Here is a 7,620-nt window from a genome sequence, read left to right on the forward strand (position 1 = left end):
CTCTCTTGTAGCGTCTGTCACTGAAGTTGGATGAGTATCCATGTGGTGGTTTTGCCCTTACTGAATGAACCTTAGCTACAGTTGCTTGCTCACAGTAAGAGCATACCATAATGAATGTGACGCTACTCTGTCGTGCTGACTTAAGACGACTGCAAGACTTACCTGCTGTTCACCCACAACTTGCTGGTAATTTTGGCAAGAGTACCCGGGCGGCCCAACATCGGACGTGCGAAGAGCGTGAATAATGTTGCTGTCTCACATCATAGCTTCAACATCGGCCTGCGCCTGGGTAAGGTTCCGAATGAAAAAACGATAATAAAGTGTATTTTAAGAAACAGCATAGTTTCTGCGTAGACCAGTGTGCTCAGTTGTTAGAGATGACTAGCTGATGGACTAAATAGCATGTGCAACGAGCACAAGAAAATGTGTCTCGGCAACGTAACCCAGGCTGACCTATCGCCACTGTCATAAGGAACATCTTCCAGAAAGCTATGAAGCAGATTTATTTTTTCAGTTCCGTTGCCAGGCTAAGGTATCGTGCTTGTTCCGCACTCTGTATGATGAATCTCGACCCAAAACCACCTTCTTGCAATAGAGTTGTGATAACACAGAGGCAACTGGATATGCACACACGGTAGTCAGTAGAAGTATGTATCGTAAATGAAGTATTTCTAATCAGTGTCTAACTTTTTAATTGGTAATGCATCCTACTTTCCTTACAGGTCTCACTTCTTTGTTGACTCTCATCACTGTGCTGTGACTATTTCTGAATTACCGGTGCTGCAAGACAAAAATAGCTACAAAAGTATCAGTACTTGATTTATGAGGCGTACTTCTCGCTAGACGAACGTAGTGCTCGCAGAATTGTGTAACTTCGTTTGTCGCGTCGTTAGAGCAGACAGTTAGTAAGTAGTTACCCGTGAGGGCTGGAGAGGACTCGACAGAGAGGCGGCGGCCGTGGTGTCCTTGACTGCGGCTAGGCGGCGTGACAGTCGCATTCCGCCGTGTCCTGTCTGTCTCACCGTCTCTCACACGACTGCACACAGCTCCTTTTGCCCGCTGTAGTGCAGAAACTCGACGTGTGGCATGGACCCAACAAGATGCTGGAAGTCCCCTGCAGAAATAGTGAGCTATGCTGCCTATACAACCGTCCACAATTGCGAAGGTGTTGCCGGTGCAGGAGTTCGTGCACGAAATTCTTTCTTTCTTTCTCGGGGCCTTTGTCCCGCTCCAACGCGGGGTCGACTTTGTTATTACGGATTTGGCAGTCTGAAGTGCAGAGGGTGGCCGGATGCCCTTCCTCACGCCACCCCGAGCCCCCCTGGGACGGAAGTATTCTGCGTCTAGTGTAACTCATGAAATAGTACGAACGTATTCAAATGTCTGTGAGTCGTGTAACTGAGGTGGAACTTGGGGACCAGCCCGGTATTCACCTATCGGGATGTGGAAAACCGCCTAAAAACCACATCCAGGCTGGCCGGCATACCGGCCCTCGTTGTTAGTCCGCCGGGCGGATTCGATCCGGGGCCGGCCAGCCTACCCGAGTTCAGGTAGCAGCGCATTAGCGCTCTCCGCTATCCTGGCGGGTAGTTCGTGCACAGAATGACCTCTCGATTATGTATGTCCCACAAATGTTCGATGGGATTCATGCTGCGCAGTCTGAGAAGCCATATCAATCACTCAAACTTTCCAAAACGTTCTTCAAACCATTCACGAACAATTGTGGCCCGGTGACATGAAATCGTTCTTTATGAACACGAAGTCCATGATTGGTTGCAGATGGCCTCCACGTCGCTAAACATAACAACTTATAGTCAGTGATCGCTTCAAGTGGACCAGAGAACCCAGTCCAGTCCATGTACACACAGTCCACACCATTACGGAGCCATCACTAGCTTGCACAGTGCCTTATTGGCAATTTGTGTCCGTTGTTTCGTATGACCGGCGCCACACTCGAGGCCTACCATCGGCTGTTAGGAACTGAAATGGGGAGTCATCTGACCAGGGCATGGTTTTCCAGTCGTGTAGGTTCCTACCGATATGGTCACGAGTCCAGGAGAGATGCTGCAGGCGATGTCGCTTGTTAGCAAAGGCTCTTGTCTGCTTCCGTAGCCCATTAGCGCCAGATTTCAGCGCACTGTCCTTACGAATACGTTCGTCGTACGTACTACATTGATTTCTTCAGTTATTTAATGCAATGTTACTTGTTTGTTAGCATTGACAACTCTACGCAAACGCCGTTGCTCGCAGCCGCCAAGTGAAGGCCGTCAGCCACTGCGGTGAGAGATAATGCCTGAAATTAGCTATTTTCGGTATACTCTTGGAACTGCGGATCTTGTAATATTGAATTCTCAAATGATTTTCGAAATGGTACATTATATGCGTCTATTTCCATCTACCTTCCCGTGTTCAAAGTCTTTTAATTCCCGTCGTGCGGCCACAATTACCTCGGAAACCTTTTCACATGAATCACATGAGTACAAATGAAAGCTTCGCCAATGCACCGCCCTTTACTTCGTATACGCGGTACTATCGCCTTCTGTATAAGTGCAGTGTACATTGCCCGTGTTCTGAAGGCAGAATGCACTCATAAGTTTACTACAATTACTCCCTTTCCTTGGCAAAACGATCTCTAAATACTTCCTTATTTCTAATGCGTAAAAATTAAATATCAAAAAGAAAAGTGAGATATTCAAAGTTTTACTACTACAGTTAGCAATGTTCTCTTTCCTTCTTCCCCCCTCCCCCCCCTCCCACACAGAACAGCTGTTTTTAACTCCATTGGGCAACTTCTTGTCGTTGACACGTTAACTAGTAATCAAAAATGTAAACAACTGTGCACAAGAGATTCACGTCGATGTTATTCATTAGTCCTACTTGATGAAATGAAATGTCGTGTGGCTACGCCCTCCCGTTGGGTAGACCGATCGCCTGGTGCAAGTCTTATCAGTTGAAGCCACTTCGGCGACTAGCGCGTCGATGAGGATGATAAGATGATGAAGACAAAACAACACCCAGTCTCCCGAGCGGAGAAAATCTCCGACCCAGCGGTGAATCGAACCCGGGCCCCAGCGAATGGCATTCAGCCGCGCTGACCAGTCAGCTATGGAGGCGGACAGCCCCACTTTATAGGAACGCTATATATTCCCATTAACTCAGGAGCAAGTAACACTTGCGTATCGTGTCATTATTACTGTTGGCTCACGTTCCTTTACACTTGCGTATCGTGTCATTATTACTGTTGGTTCACGTTCCTTTATCACGGGAACTATACATTCGCTTTCCGCAGAATGACATTTACAAGTCATTTCTGATAGGCTTTTATATTCTATATCTAAAAACTAGATGTGATATTACTGTAAAAAATCACTTATATTTCAGAACAGGAGAGTCCGACCGAAGTGTACTTACTTCTTAACCATTCGCAAGAGCAAGTCAAATCGCCCGACTCACATCATCAGTTTGCCACTGCCTCAGCTCCACTCCAACTTGCTCAACTCGGAAGAGCACTAAACTTCGGAGGATAGGGTCCGTGTTTGCGTCTCGTTCCAGAATACAGAATTACCTGATCACTAACGACAGAAACAGCGTATTTGCCATCTATAGCTACGAAGGAACTTCAAAAAGTAAGTTACACATTATCATGACAGGCCAAGTAACTTTTATTGCATGCTACACTACACTTCAAAGTGACACAGATATGCGACACTATTTTTCAACATAACCTCCAAGTTCCTGTAAACAAGTCGGAACATTCTACCAATCGCTCAAATCCTCGACGACATAAATTCTTTCCCTGATCACGGAGCCATTCGAGAACCGCTGTGTGAACACCCTCATCGTTGATACATTTCTTTTCCACAAGTGTTCTTTGAGCTTGCTGAAAATATGGAAATCATCGGACTGTATGGTGGATCAGCATCACTAACGTGCGTGTAACGTTGGCCAAGCTGTTGACATTATTTGACTACAGCTGGACGCGACATTGTGTCCCCACACACCGTTAGAATTTCACGGCGAATCTCTCTGCAATTTAGACGTTTTGGCTGAAAAATGGTACTGTCCCGCCTACGTCAACTTTAGATGTGCATTCCTAATTGCCGCGCCATTTGACGCGCAGCCAGTGATGCCCCTGTCATTAATACGCCAGGAGAACTGTTTCTGCAGGAAACTCGGAACATCTTCTCTCTTCCGCGAATGTGCCACTCTTGGGCCGTAATGGTCTAAGAGTGGGGTGACAAGTGTAAGCTACATTCTGAAGTCCCTATACAAAGCCGGCCGGAGTGGCCGAGCGGTTCTCGGCGCTACAGTCCGGAACCGCGCGACCGCTACGGTCGCAGGTTCGAATCCTGCCTCAGGCATGGATGTGTGTGATGTCCTTAGGTTAGTTAGGTTTAAGTAGTTCTAAGTTCTAGGGGACTGATGACCTCGGAAGTTAAGTCCCATAGTGCTCAGGGCCATTCGAACCATTTTTGAACCCTACGCAAACACCTTTTTCATGTATTTTTTGTTATTCAAACAGGGCATACAGTTTCCCGTTTCCCGTTTCCGTCAATATGTAGCAAGCTAGTCCCAGAGCGAGCTAACATACGAGCTAACATATTCTGTACCAGATGGCCTCCGCTACGGTGAGGGGAGCTTTACCAAGGATCGTCAGATCTCACCCAGAACCCAGAAAATAGGAGAAATACAATTCTTTAATCATGATAGTAGTAAATTGTCTAGACAAAACGAAGAAAAATTTTAAAAAAAGATATTTCGTCAACCTGCAAGCTGTAAACAGCAAACAAAGAGTGTAGTTTGTAAAGGAAAGGAATTGGATGCGGAAGACAATGGCGTGCGAACACCTGAGGGAGAGAGGTGGGCAGGTGGCGGGGGGGTGGGCTGGGGGGGGGGGGGAAGGAATGACCCAGTAACCTGATAATCATCATCTGGGGAAGGGTGCAAAAAAAATTTGTCTTACGCTTTCATTGTTCATCTTTAAGTCTTTTAAAAACGAGCTTTGAATCCACTATGGTTTATAATGTTTTTCAAGATCTTGCATCCTTATATTGCGCTCCAGCATGGTTTCTCAAACTACCATTGCTGCTTTCCAGTTACGACAGGATATGGGTTCATAGAAAAAAATGTTCGATGATCTAAGTTTGCGGCAAGATGGGCGCACAAGGACTCGAAAGATTTTGTAAATCGTATGTAATAACAAAATTTATCTGAAGATGACTGCTACAGCATGTAGAAACCTGTCGTAATATTTCACATTACTTGCGAATTATCGTAATAAACTGTATCACGATCATAATTCTTCGTTAATTAAGTAGATAAGTAAGGCGCATGATTTGCAGCTGCAACAGCTGAACCCCGCGGGTGGAATAAGATATCGAGCAAGATTCCCTAATTACTTAGGTAACGACTTACCACAGGGACATTCGTGATCCACCGCTTTGTGTTTCTTATCTGCAGAGGCGTGCTGCAGCCAGATTTATACAGTGTGCTAATTAGTGCACGCCATGTTTAATTAAGCGCGCGCTCGCCGTCGATGGGTCCGTAGCCAGAGGCGCCCAGACTGTTTACACGCCCGCGGCAGGTGGCTGGCGGGACAACGGCCGTGCTATCTCCCAACTGCGCCGCCCTCGGACCGCATCGTATCACTGCGGTGGTGACCCGCCTCTGGTGCGATGTGTGCCGCGCGCTCCCAAGGTGACTGTCCCCGAGTTCCAGTAATGCTGCAGCCCTCAGTGTATCACTGCGGCCGAACGAGGTGGCTCAGTAGTAAACACAACTGACTCGCATTCGGGAGGACGGATCAAATCCCCATACGACCATCATGATTAACAGATTGAATTTTCACTCTGCAGCGGAGTATGCGCTGATATGAAGCTTCCAGACAGATTAGACTGTGTGCGGACCTGGCCTCGAACTCGGAATCTTCGCCTTTCGCGGGCAAATGCTCTATCGACTGAGCTATCCGAACACGACTCACGGTCCGTTCTCACAGCTCTATCCCAGCCAGTGCCCCACCTACCTGTCAAGCCCTGATCCGTCAGAAAGTTTCAATTCAAGTCACACTCTGCTGTAGATTGAAAATTGATTCTGGAAACCTTCCCCAGGCTATGGCTAGGACATGTCTCCGCAATGTCCTTCCATCCAGGAGTGCTAGTCGCGCATGTTATACAGAGGTCCATCTGTAATGTCTGGAGGATAGAAGGAGAGGCACTGGCGACGGTAGAACTGTGAGGATGGATCGCGAGTCGTGCTCGTGTAGCTCAGTTGGCAGAGCACTTGCCTGTGAAAGGCAGAGGTCCCGAGTTCGAGTCCCCATCTGACACACAGTTTCGATCTGGTAGGGAGTTTCATATTCAGATTTAGGTAAAGGGCAAGTCGGCTGGTCCCGGCGGAGGTTCGAGTCCTCCCTCGGGCATGGGTGTGTGTGTTTGTCCTTAGGATAATTCAGGTTAAGTAGTGTGTAAGCTTAGAGACTGATGACCTTAATAGTTGAGTCCCATAAGATTTCACACACATTTGAACATTTTTTAAAGGGCAAGTGCCGGGATGATGCCTTTGAAAGGGAGTGACTGATACATTCCTCATCCTTCCCTAGTCTTAGCTTGTACTCTGTCTTTTATGACCTGATTGTCGACGGGATGTTACACAGTGACCTTCCTTCTTTTCTTTGAATCAACGCGGACAACAGAAGGCCTTACATCTTCTGCTTATATTCTGAAACTGAGCTCCAAGCAGTTAATTAAGGTTTTTAGTATCTTGCATCTATTTCTGCGGTATAAGAACAATCGTATGGTGCACGGTGGAATGTACTTGATACGAGAGTTGTTTCTCATCGTCTTGTTATATACGCGCATGCTGGCGAGAGACCTGCTTCAACGTTAATTTATTCCCTCTTATCTTTCTAATTTGGTTTTTCTCGTCCTTAGTGAAGATGGTTCAAATGGCTCTGAGCACTATGGGACTTAACATCTGAGGTCATCAGTACCCTAGAACTTAGAACTACTTAAACCTAACTAACCTGAGGACATCACACACATCCATGCCCGAAGCAGGATTCGAACCTGCGACCGTAGTGGTCGCATGGTTCCAGACGGTAGTGCCTAGAACCACTCGGCCATCCCGGCCGGCTTAGTGAAGATGTATTCACTTATAAAATGAATAGACCAGTTCTTAGAAACAAGTACCTCCTTAAAATACTCTGCGTTAACACGTTCTCCGAAAGTGGTACAGTGTTAGAACCGTCTCCCGAGGCACGTTCTTGTTACTAAAAACATGGTTATTCTAAAGACGCTTGGTGGCTTACACTCAAGGCTGCCCACTGGAGTTTGTCGATGATCTCCGTAAATACTTTCGCACCTGTCGTCGTGCGTCTTTTCTTTGAACTGTTGTGACCTGTTCTGTCATTCAAACTTTACGTTGATTCTAAGAAATATGAGAGATATAAACAAATATTCCACACTGATGTCATGGATGCTATTTCTTTCGAAGGAAAGTAACATCACTAAGCAATTCTCATACGTAAAAACTAAACTAAACTCCTCTCGAACACGAGCCGCCGTGTCATTCTCAGCCCACAGGTGTCACTGGATGCGGATATGGACGGGCATGTGGTCAGCA

General features: G+C 46.7%; 1 non-coding gene across 1 annotated transcript; it reads left to right on the top strand.

The window, feature by feature from the left end:
* The first annotated feature begins 6,252 nt into the window (after window positions 1–6,252).
* Window positions 6,253–6,418, top strand: Trnah-gug (transfer RNA histidin (anticodon GUG)). Its single transcript has 2 exons — window positions 6,253–6,289; window positions 6,373–6,418. It is a non-coding gene; the product is annotated as a tRNA-His (tRNA).
* Window positions 6,419–7,620: the final 1,202 nt, after the last annotated feature.

The sequence above is a fragment of the Schistocerca nitens genome, chromosome 1 (genome assembly GCF_023898315.1).
Source record: "Schistocerca nitens isolate TAMUIC-IGC-003100 chromosome 1, iqSchNite1.1, whole genome shotgun sequence".
NCBI classification, from domain to species: Eukaryota; Metazoa; Arthropoda; class Insecta; order Orthoptera; family Acrididae; genus Schistocerca; species Schistocerca nitens.